The sequence below is a fragment of the Lycium barbarum genome, chromosome 2, assembly GCF_019175385.1.
Source record: "Lycium barbarum isolate Lr01 chromosome 2, ASM1917538v2, whole genome shotgun sequence".
Classification (NCBI taxonomy): domain Eukaryota; kingdom Viridiplantae; phylum Streptophyta; class Magnoliopsida; order Solanales; family Solanaceae; genus Lycium; species Lycium barbarum.
In genome coordinates this window covers 93878732-93894496 of record NC_083338.1, presented here as the reverse complement: position 1 = coordinate 93894496, position 15765 = coordinate 93878732, and the positions used below count along the sequence as shown (strand labels likewise).

Genomic DNA, 15765 nt, shown 5'->3' with positions numbered 1-15765 from the left:
GTTTAACAGAAACAAAAAAAAAGTTTATTTTTAAAACGTAACAATTAATGAAATTAGATAAATCTAAATACGATAAACTTACCAATGCCTCGTACTGCCTCGCGAGTGCTGAGTATCCTACATCCCTAGGGGGACGCAAAGCTGGGTTGCCGATCAATCGGCGTGTGACCTGATGATACCAACGCATGTAATGCTCAATGGGAGTCAAATGGCCAACCACTGCTAAAGTGCCCAACCTGTTCTCCCAACGATGGAGCTGGACATCCATGAAAGCCAAAAAATCATCATCAACGGTAGCCCGATCGTCCCGCTGGTAGTGTCGGAGCTCATGACGGACATCAGGGGGTATACTCTGTGTATGCCCAAACTGTCGTAAGACACGCTCGGGCATGTGATCCTCTACGATGTCCAGGTGTATCAATGGACACCGCGACCTCCAAACCCCCTGACCTGCCCTACAGAAGGGGGGCAAACCATCTAATATAGCAGCGTACGGCGTCCATATAAATAGCTACATAACATATAAATACAAATCAGTGATCACCAAGTAGAAAAGACGTTTAATTAAATTATTAATGTAAATTTAAATTGTTTTACCGCATCGTCCGTCATGTGATCAAGCTGGTCCCGGAATGGAAGAATACCGTGGTGCGTATCGACATCCCGGTCAAAACCCGCTGTCCACCTCCTCGCATAAGGCATGTCAATCTCGAGGTGATGCCTAGGTACGGGCTGAAAAGGCAGCATCCTCTCCCACGCCCATAACTGTAAGCGATATTAGAAAATACGATTTTTTAGTCGTCCTTTCAAGAGGTTTGTTGACATTAAAGGAACGCACACTTAAAATATTACCTGGAGAAGAGCAAAAAATCCACACACATCTCTGACAGCACCAATAGACGCTCGGCACAGGCATCTGTAAAGATACGCCAAAACAGCACCGCCCCAGCTGTAGTCTCCCAAGCGGTCCAGATGCTCCAAGAAAACCAAGTAACGTAAACTGACAAAGGCACCCGATGAATTCGGGAACAAGATTCCCCCGAATATAATAAGCAAGTACAAACGGGTATGACGATCAACATCGTCATGCGGGGTGCCGTCATCAACGGGATCCAGACCCTCCAAATAAGTGCAGAGTGCACTAAGCTGAACCCGACTCTGTCCCGATATCTGGGCCGCGACATCAGGCACGAAGTGGGTGAGCCTAGTCAACTCTGTCACCCACGTCTGACCAGGAGGAGGCTCGTACCGAGTGTACAGTGGCTCTCCATCTACCCGCAATCCAAAGAGGACCTCTACATCCTGAAGTGTAATCGTGGCCTCACCAGTGCGAACACGGAAGGTACGTGTCTCTGGCCTCCACGGCTCAACCATGGTCGTGATGAGCGCCCAATCATGTTGTACCCGACCAACGGACACGCAACGGTAGATGCCGCCCCGAAACAGTATCTCCAACACGCGAGGGTGTGGGGGGTGCTCGCGTAAAAGAGCTCACGCTCTCTGCAGCCTACGGGGACGGGGCCTAGTAGATATCCCTATAGTACCGGCCCATAATAAATCTGACCTATGATTGTCTTGCAAAGACAATACTGATCTATCAGCGGGCCCCGGGTGAACAGCGGGCCCCGGGTGATCATCGGGCCTAGGGGGAACATTCAGATCCATGAAAGAGTCCGGTCTGTACAAACTAAATTAGTCATTATTCTTGAAATGAAAGATAAATTATATTAACTAATCGAAATTCAGCAGTAATATTTGTTTGGAACTCTATTTTGAATATGTGATATATTTTTAGTTGACCAAATAGCCAACACAACTACGATAAAATTAAACTAAAAGAGTATATTCGTCGACCACATATTTTCCTATAAACTTTACATTTTTTCGTTAGCTTATGTATTTATGAAAAGAAGAACTTTAATTATTCTTTTTAAGATAATCTTTTTTTATTTAACATATATATTCACGCTTTTAAAATTGTATAGATTAACATTTCATAATCGTTTACAACTTGTTTAGATGGTTGTTACCTATTGTATTATATTATGTTGTTAGTTTAAATAAAATGTTTGCTTTGATTGCTACTTGATGTGTTGAGCCTGTTTTATTAATTGTACAAATATAACTAGAGTTCTATATAAAATATTGAAGTTCCGGAATCTCAAAGCATGATTAATATACGGCTAAACTACGTAAAAAAGATAAACTACGTAAAGAGGAGTGAAAATGTGATGTTGTAGGAGAGAGACAAACTCCTATAACGTAGTAAAATACTACGTTATAGGTGAGAGACAGTTTTACACAGCGCAATATTTTACTGCGTTATAGCACTTAACGGCTCCGTCTTCGTCAAGTGCTATAGCGTAGTATTTTTACTGCGCTAAAGGTACTTTGATAACTTTTTTTTTGTTGGGTATTTTGGTTCAAAATGTTGTTTTTGAGGGCATTTTGGTTCCGGACTCGGCGTTGAAGTGGGAGTAGGGGAATTTCAACATCCACAGACCAAGTACGGGGCCCGCAACTTTCAATTGCAGAAACAATGTATAAATACGTAAAAACATTTTTAGGAGAATCAGCAAAAACCTTATGGGAAGCCTACAAAGAAAATTTTCCAATGGAATTCCAACACTTAGTATCCATGGGAGTAAATCCATATAATTTTACTAATAAAATACATACTTTAATTATAGGGGAAGATCCAAATAGTGGATTATTAGTATTACAAAGAAATGCAGTAATAAAATTAGAACAACTAAGTATAAGTAGTTGGTTCCATATTAAGAAATTTTTAAACGATTATTTTTATTACTGTACTATTAGTGGAAATGCTTTTGATCAAGAATTAGGTAAAAAATTATTTAATAAACTACCAGGAGCCTTAGGAAGAGAAATAGAAGATAGATGGAATAAGAGAGACGGAGTAGTACAGAACCCTAATCTAAAATGGTCAATAGGGTAATACAATATATAATGGATATACTACAAGAAAAATGTACTCATATACAGATACAAAAACAACTAAAACAAAATGAAATGAACTTTTGTAAAAGTGTGTTTACACCACTTAAAGCTATGATAAAGACAATTATACAAAGAAAAAGCATAAAAAATATAGAACACATTATAATAGAAATTACCCTCAATATAATAGAAAGAAATATTATCTTAGAAAGTCAGCAGCTAGAAAACCTTACTTAGACAGAAATAGGCATGTGAGAAAATACAGAACGCATAGAAATTATAAAAATAAACTAGAATACTTTACTTGTGGAAGTGTAGAGCACTTAGCAAATACATGTCCAAAAATAATAAATAAAATGCTCGGCTAATTGAAGATTTTCAAGAAACATTAATAAATGTAGATGAATATATGTCAGATACATAAAGCATATATTCTATAGTAAGTGTAGACACTGAAGAAAAAATCAAAACAGACTCATCAGACTCAGAAGCAGAAGAATTAATTAAAAATAGGATTAGAAAATCTAGACTTAGAAGCAATAGATAATTTAGCAAATATAGCGGAAGACTGTAACCATGAGTTCGAAAGAAATAAAGGATTGGATAGTAATGCGTGTTTTTTTTGTAAATGGTATCCTAGTAGAGACAAACGAGCTAAATGTAAAAATTGTTACATAGAAGGATGTGCAATGTGTATACAAAAGGAATTTAAAATAAAAATAAATAAAGAGGAAACTCATAAGAAAATTGAAGACTCTACTATTAATCTAAGAATGATTACACTAGAAACAAGAATAAATGAATTAGAAACAAGATTATGTAAACTAGAAAAAGGAAAACAAAAAGAAGCAGATAGCGAAGATGAAGAAATACGTTTATCGAATACACAACCAATAATGAGACCATTAAGAACAATACCAGAAGATTCTCAAGCAGAATTAATGAGTATAGAAGACCATGAAGCGTTAGTATGTAATGAAGATAAAAAAAATTAGGAACAATAAAGATACTTGCAAGAATTAGAACTGAAGACATTAAATTAGTACAAAAAATCAAAGAAAAAATAAAAAATATTCCTGATTTAAATATGCCACTAGAAACAGATTATTTAATTGTAGAAACAGATGGTAGTTTTGAAGGATGCGGAGCAGTACTAAAAGCAAAACCAAATAAATATAGTAATAAAAGTAAAGAAAAGATATGTGCTTATCAAAGTGGTAAGTATAAAGAAAAAGGAAATATGGGTAGTATAGATGCAGAGATTTTAGCTGTAATATACGGATTAAATAGCTTTAGACTATATATCTTAAATAAATCAGAAATACTAGTCAGAACAGACTGCGAAACTATAATTAGATTCTATCAAAAAATAAATAATAAAACTAGTAGTAGACTAAGATGGCTAAATTTCCTAGATACCATTTCAATTTATAATTTAAAATTTGAACATATAAAAGGGAAAGATAATAATTTAGCAGACCAATTAAGTAGACTAAAGATTACTGCTAACTGATTTTCTATTTGAACAACATGAGACCTTCCAGTTCTCAGACAGCAGGCAAGGGGAAAGGCATAGCCTCAACCCAAGACACTTACAACATTGCATAAAAATTCTAGAGAAACCAGTTTCAGCCATGCAAATGGATGAGACTCATAACATATATAGACATTATGTTCATAAGGCATACATTAGTTTTATAAATACATGTTCAGAATTCTATAAACCAAGCTATAAAATGGATAAGATATGGGTAAGAGACCTTAATATAAATATAGATTTTGTCATAGGATTAGACTTTATGTTACATAATAATACCAGTTGTATGATTACAAGAGATGGAGTAATTTTCTAAAAAAATATTATCATACACCAGTACAATCTCTTAAGACTGAAACTAGAAGCCGTCATAAGAAGATCCCTACCACAGACCAAATAAACCTGCTCAAGAAAGAAGATAGTTGTTGTAAAGACTGTCAAGAGAATAATACATGTTGCAAAAGTAAGACAGAGACAAAGAATTTAATTCTAGAAGAAGAGGAAATACTAGAAAATGAAAATATATTAGAAAAAGACTATACTTTAATAGATATAGAAACAGAGTTATATAATTTTAAAACAGGAATAGAAAGAATAGGAGTCATAAAAAACCAAAAAGACCTAGATAATATAATAAAAATACTAGATGAAATAGAAATTATAGGGGAAAACCGTTAAAACATTGGAAAATTAATAGGATTGTATGTAAATTAGATATAATCAACCCAGACTATGTAATTAAGACAGCTTCTATTGAAGCAACAAATCAAGATATAGAAGATTTCAAAATACAAATAAAAGAACTATTAGATCTAGGAGTAATACGGAGATGTACTTCTAAACATAGATCTGCATCATTTATGGTAAGAAATCATAGTGAAATAGTAAGAGGAAAAGCAAGAATGGTAATAAATTATAAAAGACTTAATGACAATACTAGGACAGATGGATATAAGCTACCAGATAAGACAGAATTAATAAATAGAATACAAGGAAAGAAAATATTTAGTAAATTTGATTGTAAATCAGGATACTGGCAGGTACGAATGCATGAAGAAAGTATAGAATGGATGGCATTTACCTGTCCTGAAGGACATTTCAAATGGTTAGTAATGCCATTTGGATTAAAGATAGCTCCGCCAATTTTTCAAAGAAAAGGTCGAGGACTAAAGTAAGTATGAAAAGGTCGTAAGTATTCGAGCTCTCTTTTCACCCATATATTGAGCGTTTTCAAATGCTAGATGATGCGCTCTTCAAGTTCAATATCATCCTTCCTTTTAGGTACTGTAACAGTATAATACAAGAAAAATAAATAAATAAAGTAATAACATGCGTTATTTTTTTGTTAACCATCCGGTAATCAGTAAAAAACAAAAACAAAATAAAAAATACAAAACAGATAAATCTGCACCTTTTGGCCGTTCCTCTTCTTCACATATATTTTAATTTTTCCTTTGTATTTTCATAGTTCACAAATTAATTGTTAATATCAATTCTTATTGACATCACTGTAACTTAGATGAGTTATTACATCACAAAACTCTCTTTTTTCCTTTTTACTTTGGTTTTCTTTAATTCCTCGAAAAGGCTAAAGTTGCATCACGTTTTTATTTTAGGAATCAAATGACCATGTCTATATAATATTTGTATGAGCTAGATATGTACAAATTTAAAACCATCTTAATCTGCATGAAGTTTCATGCACTTACAATTTTCGAAATTATTTATTATGGAACTGAAGTATAAAAAGTAAACTATTTTAGCGAAGAAGCAAACTTTGATGAGGAAGGAAGGATTTTTTTGTCTGGGCCTGAATGTGTTATTGCCTCGTCTTTTTTGGTATCCAACAACCTACAAAGTATTAGCTAAAGTATAAACATGGAATTGTGATGCAACAAAAAAATGGCTAAATAATATGTCCAAAATATAATATAATATGAATCTCCAATAACAAATAAAAATAAAACTTTCCCAAAAAATTAAAACGAACCTAGAGATAATTAACTATTAGCTTGAGCTTCTTCAGTGAAATGAACTCATCCCAATCCTGCAATTTCTTATGCAAGTTAAGCAATATCCCACAAGAAAATAAAATAAAAAGACAATAAAAACGAAAAAGAGCAATAAAAGAAGAAAGAGCTTTACTATGACATATATAGGCACGAAACCTAAAACGCAAAGCTTGTTTTGAAGTGAAAATTGGGTGTGTGAGTGATGCCAATATTTACAGGCCCCTGAATATGTGACTGTCAAGCTGCTGCTAACCAATGTACGCAAGTTAGAGTTCTAGGCATAATTGGGATTAAATAAAAAAGAATGTGATAATAAAAATTGGAAAAATAAATGAGTAATTACTCACAAGTCACAAGGAAGATAACGGTAAAATTACATTTATTGGATTGATATGATGTATTAAGTGCTTTTTAATTTGAAATGGGATTAATGATCAGATTTAAATGAAAATCAGTTATGGCCTAAGCAGACTAAATGAAAATATATCATCAAATGCTAGATATGATTATATGGTAAGCATGTGTATATATACTGGGGCTCAAGATTTGGTAAAGAACCCTTCAAGTTCTTCGATTAGGTTATGGCCATTTATTTTAAGTTTTACATGCATAATTTAATACATTATTTAATTTAATATTGTAACTGTAGACTGTATTCAGCGTAGTTTGAGTTTTCAATTAGGAAAGGCAGATGGGCAAGATATATAGGCTGCATTAGTATTTCGTTAGGTGGATAGACTTTATTGCAAATTATATTAAAATTGAGGAAATGGCCCCTTGCAAATATAACAGAGCCATGTATATAGAGGATTATATGAGGGTCATGTACCTCTATTCATTTTGTAATGACCCTTTTTAATTAATTTTCTCTAAAAAAAATTGAGGTGTAATTAATAAAATTAAAGAGTGATTTTTAGCTTTTGAATATATAGCACATTAATTTTGAAATGAGGAAAAATTTCAAAAAAAAAGGAGAAAAAAATAAATGGTTATATGGCATAGAAAGTTGCCACATCACCTTGTTTATGCCTAGTTTATGTATATATAAAGATTGTTATTAGTATTTTGTAAGAACATATATTTTGCTACCAAAATTACTTTTAAATTAAATGTTATAACCTATAAACAATATTGCTAATTAGTTTAATAATCACGCATCTCATAAATATAGGTAAATATATTTCAAAAGAAAAAAAGAAGAGATTAATAACCAAATCTATGCCCAGTGGAATTTTAACACGTTAGCTCTCATATTCTGAATTCCCAACACAGTGGACAGTAGTACACAAATTTATTTGAATAACCAGTCCTCAGAAAAAAAGAAAAAAAAAAGGAGAAGAAGAAAATAACGGAGCCCCAAAAACTGTAATGAAAATGAATACCTCAAATACTTGTATTTAGACTGTAATGAAATGAATACCTCAAATAGTTACTTGTACCACCAAATGATGTGGTGGGATGGGGCTGATCCTCAGGAATAATCCTTGATAGGAAGTGCCTTCCCCGAATGGGCTCTACGTTGTGCGAATTCATATTATCGAACTCCAATGCGGATATTGGACAGCGGATGGAAAATCCAAAAAATAAAATAATACTTGTATGTAGAGGTAGGTTCAATCTGACTGTGAATAAAAGTAAACTGAACCGAAATGTTTACATAAATAAAAAGGAGCAAATACAATAATATCAAAATCCTGAATTTTCATCTGCAGCAGAACCAATTTAAGGATCATCAAATTCAATAAAATATTAAAAACCCCATGCAAAAATCACAAAAACAAAAAAGAACTTCACTTGAATCTTGATGACCCAAAAGATGAACTTTTTAGGATAATGAGAATCCGATTTATGTTTATTTACATAGTAAAGTGTTTACCTTGCATATTGGAGATTGAAGGGGATCGAGCCATCTGATCAAAGCTTTGGTCTCAGAGTTCCCTTGCAAGAAAGAGACTGTTACATATAGCATATTTTTGTTTTTATGTTCAAGCTTGTAACGCTTGTAATCTTTCATAGTGACTTTTGGACTCTCAATAACCGATTGTTTGTCATTTAATAATGAATTTGGATGTTTTTTAAAAATGATTGAATGAGTGAAAAATGCCAAAAAAAAATGAGAAAAAAGATAAATAGAAATGAAGGCCATAGAGAGGTGCCACATCACCTTGTCTATGCCTAGCTTTATATTATATATAGATTGGAGTACAATTCAAATAAGAAAACAAAAGGACATCAGATTGTTACGTTGCAGTAATAGACGTTATGTTAGTTAGTTGTTGTTTTTTTGGTTCAGTTGTTAATTAGTTCAATAAAATAGGATTAGTAATTAATTTTCCGCCCCCCCCCCCCCCCCCCAAAAAAAAAAAATTAGTAATCAGTGATATTTGTAGTAATTGTTAGTAAGGTATAAAAGTCGGATGCTAGGTATTTCAATAAAAATAGATTTGCTAATTAGTTTTCAAGAAAAAAATAGGATTAGTAATTAGTAGTAACAGTTAGTAAGAAGGATTAGTAATTAGTAGTAAAATAGGTTTGGTAATGAGTTTAGTAACGGCTGATGATTGGGAGTTCAATAGAATTAGGATTATTAGTAATTAAATGTTAACAGTAATAGCAAGGGTATAAAAGTCGTTCAATATTTGAAGGATATTTTGGTCAATCAACATTTATATTCATGCTTTTATAATAATACTAGTTTCTCGACACGTGCGTTGCACGTGTATGTTAAATCACATAGAATATGATTTGGCAAAATAATATCAATATAAATTTATAATTAAAAAATGTTTAGTTTCTTAAGCAAACAATAATATCATTTCCTTAAATCAATTAAGCTACGAAGAAGCACTAACTTTGATTTTGAAAGTAACAAATTAAAAAGTCACACAAGCTTTGTAAGTCATGTCTTGTAATGCAATTGTATTATCATTAGTGTTTGGTATGTGTGGGAAAAAATATACATTATCTATTTTGGAGATCTATTGTGTTTTGAATTATTGGACTGATTAGCACCTCATTGATAGGAATAGTCGATATTCAAAAATTTCCTAATAAGAGAAGAGAAAGGATTTTCATTTAATTTCAGTTCATATGAGACTAACATCACAAAAAGGCTAATGATTGGTTTACTATCTTTCATTTTTTCAAGAATATCACTGTCATTTGCAAAAATCTCCCAATAAAGTAATAATTGTGTGACCAGTCTACATTTTTAAATTACACTTGCATAAATTACATTAACTTATCTATATAATAAATCAAATGAATATTTTAATGAAAATTTGTACGTACTATTAACTTACGTTTCATTTGTAACTCTTTTCTCTATGTCCTCCAACAAATGGTTTCATTATTAGTAACATGCAAACTACCTATGAAATGTATGTAATTAAAATAATAATAAGTATCAAGTATGAAAATAATTTATGAATTCCTATAAAACAAATCCAAAGATAGTATCGTCCTAATTTTTTATGAATCTTCCAAAAATACAAAACAACTTATAAATCTTTGGGTGGGAATGTCATTAATGATTGATTTACAATGGTCAGTAAAATCCATGTCAACTTAATTCTGTGAATTAAAGAACAGCTGGGCTATTTAGCACGATCTAATCAACTATTAATATTGTAGCTCTTATTTGGTTTAAAGAAGTCCGCTCACTTGATTGAATAACTGTTAAAGATTTAACCAGCAGTTGATGTCATTAACAAAAGCAATAGAAATAAGTGAGAAGTATAATACAAATTAAAATGGTATTACCTCTTCGTCAACTAATATTCTATATAGGCTTGAATACACCTTCATGTCTTGGATTTGTATGGTCTTGCTAACCTTAGTCCCAATTTATAATGTGTTATACTTTCCTTTTCTGTCTATTCCAAAAGTTTTAATACTCTCTCTTATTTTCTTAAACCAAGAGGGAATACTAATTTCTGTCTCCTTATAATTTTGCAAGAATGATAGATTTCTTGTCATGTGAAATTAGCCCAATATACATGATATTTTGATTAAAAGAGTTAAGTTTCTTTGAAAATAGATAGTGTCTAATATCTCATATCAAAACGACTTATTGTCCATGTACTTACGCTAAACAATAAATATTTTATTAAATAGTATTTTTTTCGATATTTTTTGTCTATTGAATTGTTGTTTGGCTCTATTAGAATATGAGACATACAACACTCAATTCGTTTTAATCAGTCCTCCTTTTTCAATACAAATGTTTGAGATCAATTTGCAGAGAATATAATTGACCCCCACATTCTATGTATCAAACATATAAACTTCAATATATGTAACATTCATACAGAAGAGTATAAGAGTACAATTTAATATTGATGTGTAATCCACAAGGTGACATGTATCTTAGCATGAATAAGAACATCTAAGATTGAAATCTTGACCATATTTCATTATCTGTCAATATGGAATGCAATAACCCAAAAATATACTATTATATTTTCCTTATCACAAGAGATATCGAATTTGTATCTTCATCCTTTGATGAAGGGCACAACAATGTCTAGATAAAGGTCTCAAATTTAATTTCATCTTATCTCAAAATGAAAATTATTTTCAAGTAAAGATATAATTCTTTCAAATAATATAGTTATATCATTCCACTACTCGACACTAAACTCTCAATGATTTCCATACCCGTAATATCCATATATGTACGTCAATTAATTTACATTCTAACAAAGGAATAACAACTATTGTATATGTGTCATTCCTAAAAATAACATGTTCACAAAACACGAACTATATTATGTGATCATCCCAAAAAGTATCTATAGTAACATTATCAGAAATCAAATTCACCAAAATTACAAAAGGTGGAAAATTAACAAATAAAAGAGAGGGGTTAAAAATGGCTAACCCATTGTAGTTGTTTTCTTTTTAATCCATTGCTTGGGCTTGTGTCCCCGCCATCCAAGTCAAAAAGTGCTTGCCTCATGCATGTTGAAGAGCCGCAGAGGATCCTCAGAAATTAAACAAGATATAGCAAATATGAAAGGCCAAAATATGTAACTTTTTATATGTATGCAACTGTTAAGTTGGAAAATAACATCCGCGATGGTATTCACGAGAAAGGCATTGGCCATATAAGTAGGGGTGGGCGTTCGGGCTGTTGGACTGGATATGAAAATTTCGGTTTGAATTTTCGGATTGAAGAAATTACAATTCAAATCCAATTCAGATAAGCTCGGATCAGGCTGGATTTTTTAAGTTCAGTTTTGGATTAATTGGTTCAGGTATTTCGGATTTTCGGTTTTGACTGTTGAGCCTTTAAAGCAGGCTTATTAGGAACGAAAGTCATGTGCCCCAATTACCAAGTTACAGCCCTTAGCATAATATGAAAATCAAATATGTGGATTCAGCAAAAAGTTTTTACCACTAAATCAAACGATATCAAATCACATAGTTCATTTCTTCATCATTCCCTATGTTTCATTCAAAGCTGCCTTATTCTAAAAGTAGTGAAGCACTACTAAAAAAACAGTGAAATTTGACCAAAATTTTCGACCACATGAGGTCGAAAAAGGCCAATTTTCGACCAAAATTTCGACCACAAGGCATGGTCGCTAACAGCTAGGGTGAAATTTTTTTCGACCTCACGTGGTCGAAAATTTTCGACCTCACGCGGTCAAAATAAGTTTTCTACCTAAATTACAAAAATAATTTTTTCGACCACCTGAGGTCGAAAAAAGTTATTTTTATTTAAATATTAATAAAAAATTTCGACCGCGCGCGGTCGAAAATATTATTTTTATATAAATATATTTTTAAAGTTTTCGACCTCTTGTGGTCGAAATATGAAAGAATATTAAAAAATAAAAATAAAAAATCATAATTTCCACCACATGAGGTCGAAATTTAGCAATATTGTTGCCAGATTTCGACCTCATGTGGTCGAAATTCAAAATGTTTCCCAATTTTTTGACCTCATGCGGTCGAAATTCTAATTTCTGGGTACAATTTCGACCTCACTAGGTCGAAAATTATCAATATCTGGGTTGATTTTCGACCTAATGCGGTCGAAAATCTGGAAAAAAAATTTCAGCATTCAGCTGCTTTTATAGCATCCCACCAACCAATCTCATTCATCAACCAAATCAACAATGCAATTCATCAACACATCCAATTCATCAAAATACTTCTACAATCAAATTCAACCTCAAATTCCAATTTAAAGTACTTCTAATTCAAATTACAACTACATTGATACACTTAAACATCATAAATTTAAACAACCATAAACTACATTCTACAATCAAATTCACCTTCAAAGTACTTCTAATTCGAATTAATACTACATTCAAACACTTAAATATCATATACATATCCAAGAAAACATAGCAAAATTAGAATCCAAAAGTATACGAATCAAAAAGTCAACGCTGGGTGTTAGAGATATGATCCGAATCCTCCTCACTATCCTCATCCACAAAACCATGATCTACGTTGGCCTGTGACCTACATCGTCTACCATGGGAAGGTCGTCTACGTTACCCCAATTATCACACACCATCTACACAATAAAAAAAAAGGTTAGAAAAAAGGTATTATTCCTAATTCATAGAAGGACATCACATTTAGCAGACCCCAATTGGCTGGACCTAATTCCACTACTAAATACCAAACCTTCCCTGTATCTTGTTTCTTCTGGTTATTTCCTTTCTTGGATTTAATAAATTCTGCAATACACTACACACATTATGGGGACTTTGTGTTTTATGTTTTTATTGTTTCGATTTGATTTGTATTTGGACTTTAGTTGAAAAATATGGAACAGATTTTTTCTACTTTCTTTATCTTAAGCAGAGATTGGCACCCTTCACTCTGCTCTTTGTGGCATGTTGTGGTTGGAACTTTTTAAATGCACTGCAGATCAAGATGTGGAATTTACATTTGTTTTTAAAATAACTACATATATAAAAGGTATTATACTCGAGCATAAGATAATGAGTGCGCTCAAACCTGCTGTCGAAGAAGTAGTCTCCTCAATGTAATTTGGAATTTAGGATTTTGTTGTTAAAGTACCAAATTTATTCTCAAGATAGGAGAAGTAGGCTAGACAATTCATGCATCATTTGAGCCTAATATGAAAATAATTGACTAAAAGACCTTAAGAAAATAACACTACTAAAAAAAGGTTAGAAAAAATGAATTTGGGATATAGGAGCAACATGAATTTGGAACAGTCATAAATGTAGATAATGACACAACCAATCCCAAGGGAGAAGGGGACAGGGAGGATCATGCTTGAAATAAAAACCCAATGTTTCTTCAATATTTAGTTATACACATATCTTTTTACAATTTTTAAAATTCCCAGGTTTTAGGTCTTATGTTTCATTATCCTATAGCTAGATCAGGACAAATTTGCATTAGCTTTATAGTCTCATAGGTGGTGTAAAGACCACTTGCTCAGCTATACTAATCTTCCTTGAAGTTTATCAAACACAACTTTCTAACTATGTCCCATAAGTTAAACTAATCAGCACATGAAAGTTTTAAACAAACAGAGTACCAATCCAACATCATGACTTACAAAATCATGCTAAAATAATTTAAATAACTAAGCTGACCAACATAGATTAAGCACACCATACCATAGTTCCTTAACTATGTCATCTTAAAGTTCAGATGCTTTGATGAACAAGATTAATTGGAATTTCAACCTAAATAAAATCCATACAAATTAAAAGAAAACAACATAGTCCCTTCAACATCCATAGACTTATAGCAATCTATGATTATTATTTTTTCACCAAAGCTGGAGCTTTTACAGCACACTTAGTTAGCAAAATAAAATGTCATAAACAAGTCTTTATCACCATGACCAAATTAACCCAATGGCATAAAGTATCCCCTGATAACAATGAGGAATAATACCCTTTAAAGCAAATTTCATACAGATCAAAACAAACAAAATATATATCAAGAAATGCAGATCAAACAATGTTGTACTTTAATAACAAACATAACAAGAAATAATTCATTAGTACCATTTATTAAATAACTCCAATCAGATAAGATATTATCAATCGACTTGTAAATCCTCAATGACAATAAAAAGAACTCAAATTCAAACAGATCAAGAAACCAGTGATTTTCCAACCAATCTCGATTTTTCTCCTAAAAAATAACAAGTATAAAAGCAACACTTCATTTTTCTTCTATTGCTATATTACTTCAACTTGACTCAAAAAAAAAATCAAACTTTTCAACAACCAAGATCTGGTAAGCAAATGAACTGAAAAATCCCTTTATTTTCTGTACTAAATAACCAATCCAATTTCTCGTGGAAAATTAATGAAAAATCGAAAAGGTTTAAAGATTTCAAGAAATGCTCTAATGAAAGAGCAAAAGAATGTGTTTTTTTCGTTTGAAGTTTTTTTTTTCCTCGTTCTTTGTTTTTTCTTTTCTTTTCTTTTACCAAAAAGCAAATAAAGAAATATTATCTAAATCATCTAATACCTAAAAGAAACATTGAACAATCAATAAAGTTAACAAATCTTCTAATTAAACTACAACTATACAAAGTAATGCAACTAATAATGATAAAATGAGATTGAAAAAAAAAAAGGACTAACCCAGCTCGCTGTTCAGTCGGCGGCGGCTTGTGGCTACTCCAGTGGTTTAACTAGACGGCGTCGCCTACTTGGACAACACCGGTGTTGGTGGGGTGGTGGGAAATTTGGGGAAGATGAGTTTAGAGAGGGTAAATGTTTTTGAAAGAGAAGAGAAAGTTTTGGGGGGAGATGAAATATTTTCATCCGCCTGTGTGGGTGTATTATTTATTGAAATTTTTCGACCGCATGTGGTCAAAACAATTAAGCCAGATTTGACCAGATTTGAATTAAAATTTTCGACCTCATGCGGTCGAAATTTGTTTTTTTTTTTAAATTTTTTAATTAATTATTTTATATTTATATAATTTACTTTTGTGCAAAATGATTTTTTTTCATTTATTATTTGTACAAAAAACAATCGACCTCATGAGGTCGAAATCATATTTTCCCGCAAAAAAACGACCCCATGTGGTCAAAATCCTACAGAAAATAAAATAAAAAAATTAATTTGAAAATTTCGACCTCATGTGGTCGATTTTTTTTCCACCAAAAAGTGAGGTCGAAATTTTTTGGTGGAAAAATCCCCTTTTTTTAGTAGTGAAGTAAACTCCAATTTTGCAAGCTATATTATATGTAATTTAGTAGAAAATTCCATATTGGACTTAAAATTATA

At 32.0% G+C, this 15765-nt stretch overlaps 1 long non-coding RNA gene across 1 annotated transcript; it reads right to left on the bottom strand.

The window, feature by feature from the left end:
* Positions 1 to 12636: 12636 nt before the first annotated feature.
* LOC132620946 (uncharacterized) lies at positions 12637 to 15535 on the bottom strand. Its single transcript, XR_009575372.1, has 2 exons — positions 15114 to 15535; positions 12637 to 13045 (listed from the first exon to the last, which is right to left on the bottom strand). It is a non-coding gene; the product is annotated as an uncharacterized LOC132620946 (long non-coding RNA).
* Between the last annotated feature and the right edge of the window lie 230 nt (positions 15536 to 15765).